Source organism: Micromys minutus (genome assembly GCF_963924665.1).
Source record: "Micromys minutus genome assembly, chromosome: X".
In the NCBI taxonomy this organism is placed as follows: domain Eukaryota; kingdom Metazoa; phylum Chordata; class Mammalia; order Rodentia; family Muridae; genus Micromys; species Micromys minutus.
The window spans coordinates 52,074,125-52,083,654 of record NC_137970.1 but is presented as its reverse complement, the minus strand read 5'-3'; the positions used below and the strand labels follow the sequence as shown (position 1 = coordinate 52,083,654).

The following is a 9,530-nucleotide window of genomic DNA, read 5'->3' as shown; positions in this document are numbered from 1 at the left end:
TGACTAGATATTCACATGCAATTCTGTTTTGAATTAAAGTACTTTATATTGACCTGCAACTGCAAAACTATGCAATATACACAGCTGAGACATGACCAGTAAGGCTAAGGAGACATGTTATCAAATACTGTATTTACAAGGCCATTGAATATTTTCTGAATCATAATGGGAGGATTATATACCTGCCCCTTTTAAGAGCACAACAAAATTTTTAGAGTGAGTTTTCTTAAACCTTAGAACTTACAAGAACTCAATACTACTGGGTTGCAAAAGAGTAAATTATTTTAAGAACTAAAGATCATACATTATCAGAAGCCATTACTGTATGTATTGTAATTGTATTTGAGGTGGATTAACACACTCTACAGAGCATTGGAAGATAATTAAATATTAAGTGATTTAAACTTGCTACACAAGTTTTGACATAGTAAAAAATGCTGAATGATAATAAAGAGGTAAGTACCGAGGATAATCTACATTAGTACTCCTGAGATACATAAGAAGGAAGAAGGTGTCTTGGTGGCAGGTTACCAGTTGGTGTTATCAGAAGTAGGTCTGCAGGTCCTAAGAGAATTACTAATGAATTTTAAGCAAAGTCCATTACAGAATTCCAGACTTTGAGGTCATTTATATCTAAGTCTCCATGTCTCTGTCACATGATTTTCAGTTATGACAGAGATGTCTTATGTGTCTTAATAGATTCTCCTACATTATTTCATGACCACTAAGCATAGTCATGGGTGATGCCCTTGAGAAGTATTCATTTGTTGGCACCCAAGACTGCTTATCTATGGTTAGTTAGGCCAGGGCATAGAGTGGTACCTGATCAGTAATGTATCTCCTCTGGCTCTACCAGGCCACTGAAGTAGAAACTGTTGGTGTAGGATTTGCCAAGACTGTATGTTCTCTATTTCAGGGTATTTTGAAAAGGGTCATTATCAAACCTAATAACTATAATTCTTTGTGGGAGATAATACCAGGGATGCTCTCAGGAACACTACTTACTTTCAGTCTAGGCTGCTTGAAATCATGTAGAAGTACATTAATCTGGCTGCACATCAGAAAGCCTGGCTGTACATTTTGGAAGTCAAATCTTTCCAGATATTTGATAAAAGGAATCCTTCTGTCTTGCTTCAGTTTATTAGACATGGCCTTCAAGATCTTTAAAACCATAAGGAGATGTTTGTAGCTAAGGTTGTGTACTAGAAGATTAAAGAGAGGCACAGCAAGTTGTGTCACCTCATGTGTGCCACAATTGTCTATTTCCTGCTGAGGTCAGGAAGCACGAGAGCTCTATCTAGTGGCCACTCTTCCTATTCACAAGGAACCAGCTCATTCAAGGGCCAGCAGACTCTCTCCTGGCAGCTGTTAGCCAGGACATTTAAGCATGAGTTCTAAAAGTTACGCAGCTATACATGTTCCCCAAGACATGACTAATCAACAAAGTACAGAGAAATTGCAAGCAAGAAAGTCCCTCTCTGCCTTTTGAGGGAATGCCAACCTCCACCTAAAGAATTCATCCCCAGAGAAAAGCTGAATTGGAATAACTGCCCATGATTTTGGGAGAGAACAAGAACAGGACTCAGTGGCAGCCTTCATTCCAGCCCTCTCTCCTCCTGTCAATAAATTCCAATTTGAATAGTCCCTCCTTTCTGTGGCTAGCAGTTTCATTTTCCCATAGTCAGCTTCCCAAAGTTCACACCACAAATATCATTCTTGTACATTGCTAACCATGAATTTTTACCTATCCAACCTGACCTCAGCCCTTTCCCCATCTCTGATTAAACCATAGACTGGAAGAGATATTTGTTCTCTCACTTTCTGGGATGAGAGACCTCCTTAGGTTTAGTTCAAAATTAACTTGTCCCCACTGCTATGGATCTGCCTCCTGAGTGTCAGGGTCTTCTTGTAACCCAGGAAGCAGCTGATTGTGGTAGGTCATCCTGTGCTCTATTCTGTGAGGAGTTGTTGGCTTTTTCTCCCTGTCTTCCTTCAGTTCTTCTCTTTCAGTCCTGCTCAGTATGGGATCCTGGTCAGGACACACCCTCACCATCACAATCTAAGTACTAGCTGAATCACTGGGCTGGCCCTATCTTTCTCTTGTTCTCTCATTCCTCTCCCTCTTGTTCTCTCTTGTCACCCTTTCTTTCCTATTTTCTCCTCTCTTTTCCTCTACTCCTGCTCCTTCCCTTCACTTCTCTCCTACATTTCCTTTTACATTCCCTTCTGTAGCAGCTCTGCCATTGTGAAGGCTTCTTGATCTGTACTTTTACGTCTTCATTGTTTCCCTTCCCTCTGCTTCTCTCCGAAGGTGACTAGGAAATCTGTCCCTTGGGTACTTCCTCTATCAAGAGGCCAAGGAGTTGTTTTGGGATGCCTGCCATTTCCTTTTCTGATCTCTCCAGAAATTGTCCCCCAGTTGACTGACATCCTGACAGGGACACAGGTCAGATGTATTCAGAACACCCTGGAATCTCAGCAACACAGGTTACAAAATTTCTCCCCCGTATTTTCAACGTAACTTTTGATGTACCCCCTTTAACTTATCTGAATTGCATTTCAGAAGTGAAATCAGACATAGTAAATGACTCAGTGGGTACACAAATTCAACATTTCTCTGTGATCTGAATAGCATATGATAATTGGGAAATTCTCAGTGCCCTCCATTACTTTAAGATCAGAATCAGAAAGTGTTAGGAATCTCCCTTTTTGCATGTTTTCTTCCCCCATTGTTGGCTTTTCCTGTGTCAATCCTGTTCTTCTCACCTCCGTATTAATAACCTCTTGGCCACAACCTCAGCAAACACTGACAACATGCCCATCCTTACTATTCCAAAGGCCAGTGTTCTTACCACTGTTTTCTAGTCCTTTGACAGAAAGATGGTGTCTTATTTCGTATGCACCCGTGCATTCCCCAACTGTCAACCAGTACCTCTCTGATCCCCCAGACATCACCTCCAATATCACTCTTGTACCTCATTATTGCCTTGTTCAGCATTTTCCCTCAGCCAAATCTCAAACTCTTTCTGCCTTCCCTTGGATTTACCCTGACTGTAAATCTCCCAGCAACTTAACTGGTAGGTTTTCAACAGGGATTTGGAGACAGCTCCTGTCACTTCTGGAACATTCTTCAGTCAGTCAGGTTCTCTTCTTTCTTGTGTCCTCTCTTTCCCTCTGACTCTGCCACATCTTCCTTCCAAGTATCCCCCTCTCTCTCCACAACACGCTTTCCCTATGTTACTGTTCCTATGGTAGATTCAATTCCGGTTCCTAACACAGAGAAGATCCCCTCTCAGTTTGATGCCACAGAGGCTACTTACAGTTAGTTGTAGGTCTCCAGTGTCGCTGGCGTTACGAGTGTCTCCCAGCCTTCTTATGCTGCATCCAAAGATGATCTCATCGTCATCTGGTTTGCAGTCCAGACAAACAGCAAGGTTTTATAAGCCTGAAACCTGCCCTCAGGAACTAGTGCCCTGGGGCTCCCAAACCCTTCCTGACATGTCCTGTTCCTTACCTCTCTGGTGCTTGTAACTAGGCCTTAGTCCATCTACTCCAACCAGTAGGAGACTTGCTCTGACCTGTTCTCCATTTCTCTAACAAATTCAACTACTTACCAGAGTTGGCCCCTTGTGCCTTAATGTTCTAGAAACTGTCATTATACTCATTCCCAGACCCTTCAAACTTTCTTTCCTTTAACCTCTGCTTTGTCTCCCACCACTGTGCAACATGATTAGTCCCTCCACTCTCTCATCCACTTCCTCCTTTTGTTCCCAGTCTTGTCACACTTCCCTTCTCCAATGTGCATTCTCTTCAGCTTTGGATTACATTAAACCCTAACCACTCTGCACTCTGAACAATTACATGTATAATTTTTGTGTGTCCCAAATACTTCACAGTTTTTACAAAATAATGGATTAGTCCCTCTGGTTTTTTTACCAGTTCTAATTGCTGACCTGTGGAAAGGTTCAATGATGGTAGTTTTCTTCAGCTGGCTATGATAACAATCTTAGAGTACTACCAGGATGATTTTGACTACTGCCCCTGCCCTGAGGGTGGCAGAGTCAAGGACCCTCCCTCTCCTTTCAGATGACCTGTCTTTTATCAGGCAGAGCTCATTGCTCAATGGGGGTCCTACACCTAGCTAGAAATATCAGTGTTAGCATCTACACTCACTTAATGAGTCCTATGACATCATACATTCAGACTCTCACACTTTGAGAGTGTACTGTTTCGTCACTTCAAAGGACACCTTGTTTTTAACAGGAAATTTCTACTGTTTTGCATTGAAGCAGCCCCATTACCAGAAGGTTCCACTTTGTGAACATGATGGCCTAATCCCTGGCCCAGCTAGCTGGCCAAAGGCCATGATGCACCCCACTATTTTTCCTTTCTGAATGTTTTACTTATCTTCTCTCCTTTTCAATGTATCATCTCATAACAGTAATCCACTTATGAACCATCTAAGCCAACCTTTGAGAACCCTTTGGATATCTTAAAAGCCTAGTAGGTTCTTCCTTACCTGAAAAGCTTTTCTGTCCTCCAAGAGAATAATTTCTACTTCTTAGGGCTACCCCTTTCCCCTCTGAAATGTTCTTAGTACACATGTTATCTCAGGCCTTTCTTGAAAGAATGCTTGCAGGATCTTCTGTAAACAATCGAACTACAGATGTGTCAATAAAAATCTACCTTTAGGCTACCACCTTTCTGACTCATCTACTTACTGTGCAACTTAAGCTTTCCTTCCATAAGATGTACCAAATAATTCCTGGTAGTGGTTGTAGTTGACACTTTAAAATGTTGACTGAAGGCTTTTCCCAGTTCTAACAAATGTGTCACCATTGTGGCCTCAAGGCTACTAAAGAAGTCATTTCTCATACCTCTCAAGCAAATTGACAATGGCTCTGAATTTGTATATCAACTATCTCAATGGATCATTGGTACCCTAAATATTTCCAGAAGTTCCTACACTTCTTGTCACAACCAGTTTTCTTGGAAAAGAGGAGGAGTGAACAAAATCTTCAAAACCATCTAGCCTGTCCCTCCTTCAGGTACATATGTACTACAGTTTTTTCTTGACCCTAGTGTTCCTCCAGCTTCCTGAGGTTCCTTTAACTCTCTCATCCTCTGACCTTCTGAGTTTCTGTACAGCCACCCAGTTTTCCCACACATCCTTTCAAATGGAACCCATCAAGGACCATCCTACTTCATCCAGTGAGTCTCTATTTTAGTTATGGAGAGCCTTCTACAGACCTTTGCTAATAATATCTGTGCTTGCACCACTATTCCTGCCTCGATTGACCACTCCTTGCTCCTCCCACCTTGAGATTTTGTTTAGATTGTCACTTCAATGAACTTGGTACAGCCTCCAAGGGAAGGCCTGCACAAGCTAATTCTAAGTGAAGGATACTCCCACATCCAAACTTGAAGATAGTTCCCATTGGTACTACCACTTCTCCATAAGGAGGCTCACTTTGACACTGGGGCCGTCAACTCACTACATACTAAATCCTTTCCCTTCTGCACAGGGTTGACCTTGTTGTGCCTCATCTCTATCCAGAGGATATGAACGAATCCATCCCCCAACCCTAGTCTACCACCTAACACTGTCTCCTCTCTTTCTTCATCCCCCTTTTCTCAGACAGTGTCTGGGTCCTTACCAGATAGCTAAACTAGGCTGTCTCCCTCACTACCAATCTCTTGAAGGGCTTTTATGTTGCCATCCACTCCCCATCTTGGGTCTGATATCACCTGCCTCACAATAACTAACATGGTTTCCTGATGTCCATTGCTGCCTGGTTTACTTTAGTAAGGAGCTCTACCCTGCCTGATAGGACACTAACATATCTTTATACACACATGAGGATGGCTGGAATGGAGGCAAAGATTTCTGCAAGAAGGCCATCATGGTTATTTCCAGAGATCACATACCTACCTATAACCTGCTTTGAGTCCCTACCCTGGTTATATTAGAAAAGCCTTTGCCTGTCCTACCAAGGCTCTCTATGCATCCTCTGGCAACATACAGTCTGATCTTTGCCACCTGACCTTAATCACTCTTGCCCCAACTCTCTACACTAACATGCCTCTCCTTGTTCAATCTGAAGAACTCCTTAGAACTGAACTACCTACCACTAGTCAGTCAGAAACCAAAACTTGAATCCCCTGACTGCCAGGGAAGAGCTTGGCTTCCTGATCCCTTCCTTCTTTTCCCACCCTCTTGTCCTCTGCTACTAAACCTTCCTTCTCCTGCAATTAAATTCATAGTCTTGAATTCCCTGAAATCCTGTTCTTAAAAACAATCATTTTCAACTCAACCTTGGAGGTGTCCCCTTCAGATTGTCATACCACCCTATTAGCCTGTCACAGCCCCAGACTTTGGACACTCCATTTCCCTTTGGCACACTCATTCTTAGCAACAAAGGCAGACACTCAGGGAAGCTCTTCCAGATATCCTGCTTCAACCTTTCTACATCTCTGCCTGTCATACAGTACTGGAATCTTTCACATTTGCAGCTTCCAGGCATTTATGTCTCTTCTTTTTATCAGTTATCAGTATCCTCTTACCTTCCTGTGCCCCGAAACTAATTCTTTCTTCCTGACACAGAGTTCCAAATCCAGAACTTGCCTTCTGTCAGGACATGCCGGGCTGTGAAGGTGATCTTTCTCCTACCAATTTTGGGGGTCTGATGGAGGTGGGCACAGAGACTTCCAAACAAATATTAAGAAGTCTCAATTCTTGTTCATCTGGATGTGATGTTGCACATCAGCTCTTGACAGTCCATGACCAGATCTGTTCTCCAACTGCCGTATATTATATAGGATTTTATTACCTGAAGGCCATCCAGAGGAGGCTATGTGCACTTCTGAATGATGAGGGCTAATTCCTGTATTAGTTCATCATCTCTGTTTGAGATGGATTACAGAGGTTAATGGGTAGAGCTCCTGCAGGACTCCAGTTAATTGTTAACATCTTCTTTGTCCTATCTCTTTGATTTGGCTGCCCCTTTCATACTGATCTTCCTGCAGCTACTCTGTCCCCTCTGGCACTGCTATGAACGTTCTTTTTAAACCATTAGGTCTGTATACCCATCAAATTGTGTTGCTCTCAAATTTGGTCAGAGATTCTTGTTTTTAAATCAGCAGCTCCCAAGGGATACAGTGCCATGTACAGACAGCTGAGAATGAACTCCCAGGGGGTCAGCCATCTATATAAACCTTTCGTGATTCAGGACTCAAGGAGTACCTTAGAAAAATGGGTGGAAAGAATGTAAGAACTGGGAAATAAGGAGAGTTGTGAAAAGCTGGCCTCTGGATATAACATGGCTACTGCACAAGGGCACAACAACTCTCAGCAGTTTTACCTACCTGTGCAACATCAAGACAGCTAAAATTTCTGTCCTGGATGGGACAGGCGTGCTCAAAGCCCTGCTCTTATTGGTGGAACAGTTGACAGTTGATGGCTGTTGAGGGAGAGAGAATTGCTCTCTTTTGGATAATGTGGCTGCTGGTAGGTTGCCCAGCTGCCAGCAGCTGTGCCCATACCCATGCACATATGAAGCACTCACTGAACTCAAGCAGTTATTAATAACAAAACAGGAAGTAATGATGTCATGAGAGATGTAGGTTGTGGCACCACGATGAATTGGAAAGAGGTACTGACGGATGAATATGATCAAATACATTGGTTGAGTTTCAACTAGAATTTTGTAGTTATGTATGATAAATGTGTTCTCTCTTATGCAGTGCTCCATGTGAGCTCATGATGAATATGTTCATGTATGCTACTATTCTTAGATGTAGGGATCAATTGTGATGACGTGGTTCGTGGTATAGCGAGTTCAGGTATTACGTTATTTTCTGCTTGCTCTGTCTATCTTATAAAGCATGCTGATGTCTCCTAGTAGAATCTGCATGTGCTTATTTTCATTGTTATTTTACCAATGTGTGTTTCATGTATTTGGGAACTCTATCAGAAGGTGTTTACAAAATAACCCTTTAGGATCAGAGAACTGATCACTTGTCATTATGCTATATCCTTATTTATCCTTGATGATTTCCCTTAATCTAGTCATAATTGCGTAAAATATAGACAGCGGTTTCTGTCTTCTACTGAATGATCACTCTCTCAATCTGTGTATCTCTTTATTTTATCTATTTCTTCATATTTAAATTGTTTCTTATAGACAATATATGTTTAGATCTATTTTTACCTTAATCCATTATCGGAAATCTCTGAACATATCAATGTACTTATTATTTTCATCCACAGTAAATCTACGAACAGTTTACAGATCATGTTCACCATGTTAGAACATTCTGAATTTGAATAGTTATCCTTAGCAGTGAATTTTATGCTTCCTAATATGTACTTCCTGCTCATTATTTTTTATTTCAGAGTGAAGTTGTGGTTCTACCATTTCCTTTTTATATTGGATATCTTAATTTTTTTACATTTCAAATGTTATCCCATTTCCAGATTTCTCCATCACAACCACCCTATCCCATCTCCCCTCTCCCTGCTTCTACGAGGATGTTCCCACACTCACACACTTCCTCCTGCTTTTCCACCCTGACATTTCCCTACACTGCAACATCAAGCCATGGCAGGCACAAGGGCTTCTCCCCTCATTGATACCGAATAAAACCCATCCTCTGCTACATATGCAGCTGGAAACATGGGTCTGTCCATGTGCACTCTTTGGATAGTGGTTTAATTCCTGGGAGCTCTGGTTGGTTGGTATTGTTCTTCTTATGGGGTTGCAAACCTCTTAAACTCCTTCAATTCTTCCTCTAACTCCTTCAATGAGGACCCTGTTCTCAGTTCAATGGTTGGCTGTTTCTATCCAACTCTGTATTTGTTATGTTCTGGCAAAGCCTCTTAGGAAGCAGCTATATCAGGTTCCTGTGAGCATGCACTTCTGGGCATCAGCAATACTATTTGGGTCTGGTTGCTGGACATGGGCTGGATCTCCAGATGGGGCAGTCTCTGGATGACCTTTCCTTCAGTTTCTGCTTCACTCTTTGCCTTCATATTTCCTCCTGAGAATATTTTTGTTCTACCTTCTAAGAAGGCCTGAAGCATCCACACTTAGGTCATCCTTCTTCTTGAGCCTCATGAGGTCTGTGAATTGTATCTTGGGTAATCTGAGCTTTTGAGGTAATATCTACTTAGCAGTGAGTTCATACCATGGGTGTATTTTTTTGATTTGGTTACCTCACTCAGGGTAATACTTTCTAGATCTACCCATTTGCCTCAAAATTTCATGAACTCATTTTTAGCAGTTGAGTAGTACTCCCTTGCAGAAATGTACTACATTTTTTATTAGATACTCTGTATTTACATCTGAGAAGTTAACCCCCCCACTTTCATCTCCCTTCCAGCTCCATTTGCCTTCACAAAGGTGCACTCACTCCCTCCTAATTAATTACCCTGTCAAACCCTACATTGGGAAAAATTACCCTCCCTTGGCCAAAAGCCTCTTCTTACATTGATGCCAGACACTGGTGTCTTCAGCTCCATATGCAACTTG

General features: G+C 42.0%; 1 protein-coding gene across 1 annotated transcript in view; it reads left to right on the top strand.

Moving 5' to 3' along the window:
* The window catches only part of LOC308414626 (fibronectin type III domain containing protein 3C1-like), a gene marked incomplete at its 3' end in the record, with an annotated part of 94,434 nt that overhangs the window by 66,388 nt on the left and 18,516 nt on the right, over positions 1-9,530 (top strand). The window lies entirely within an intron of this gene.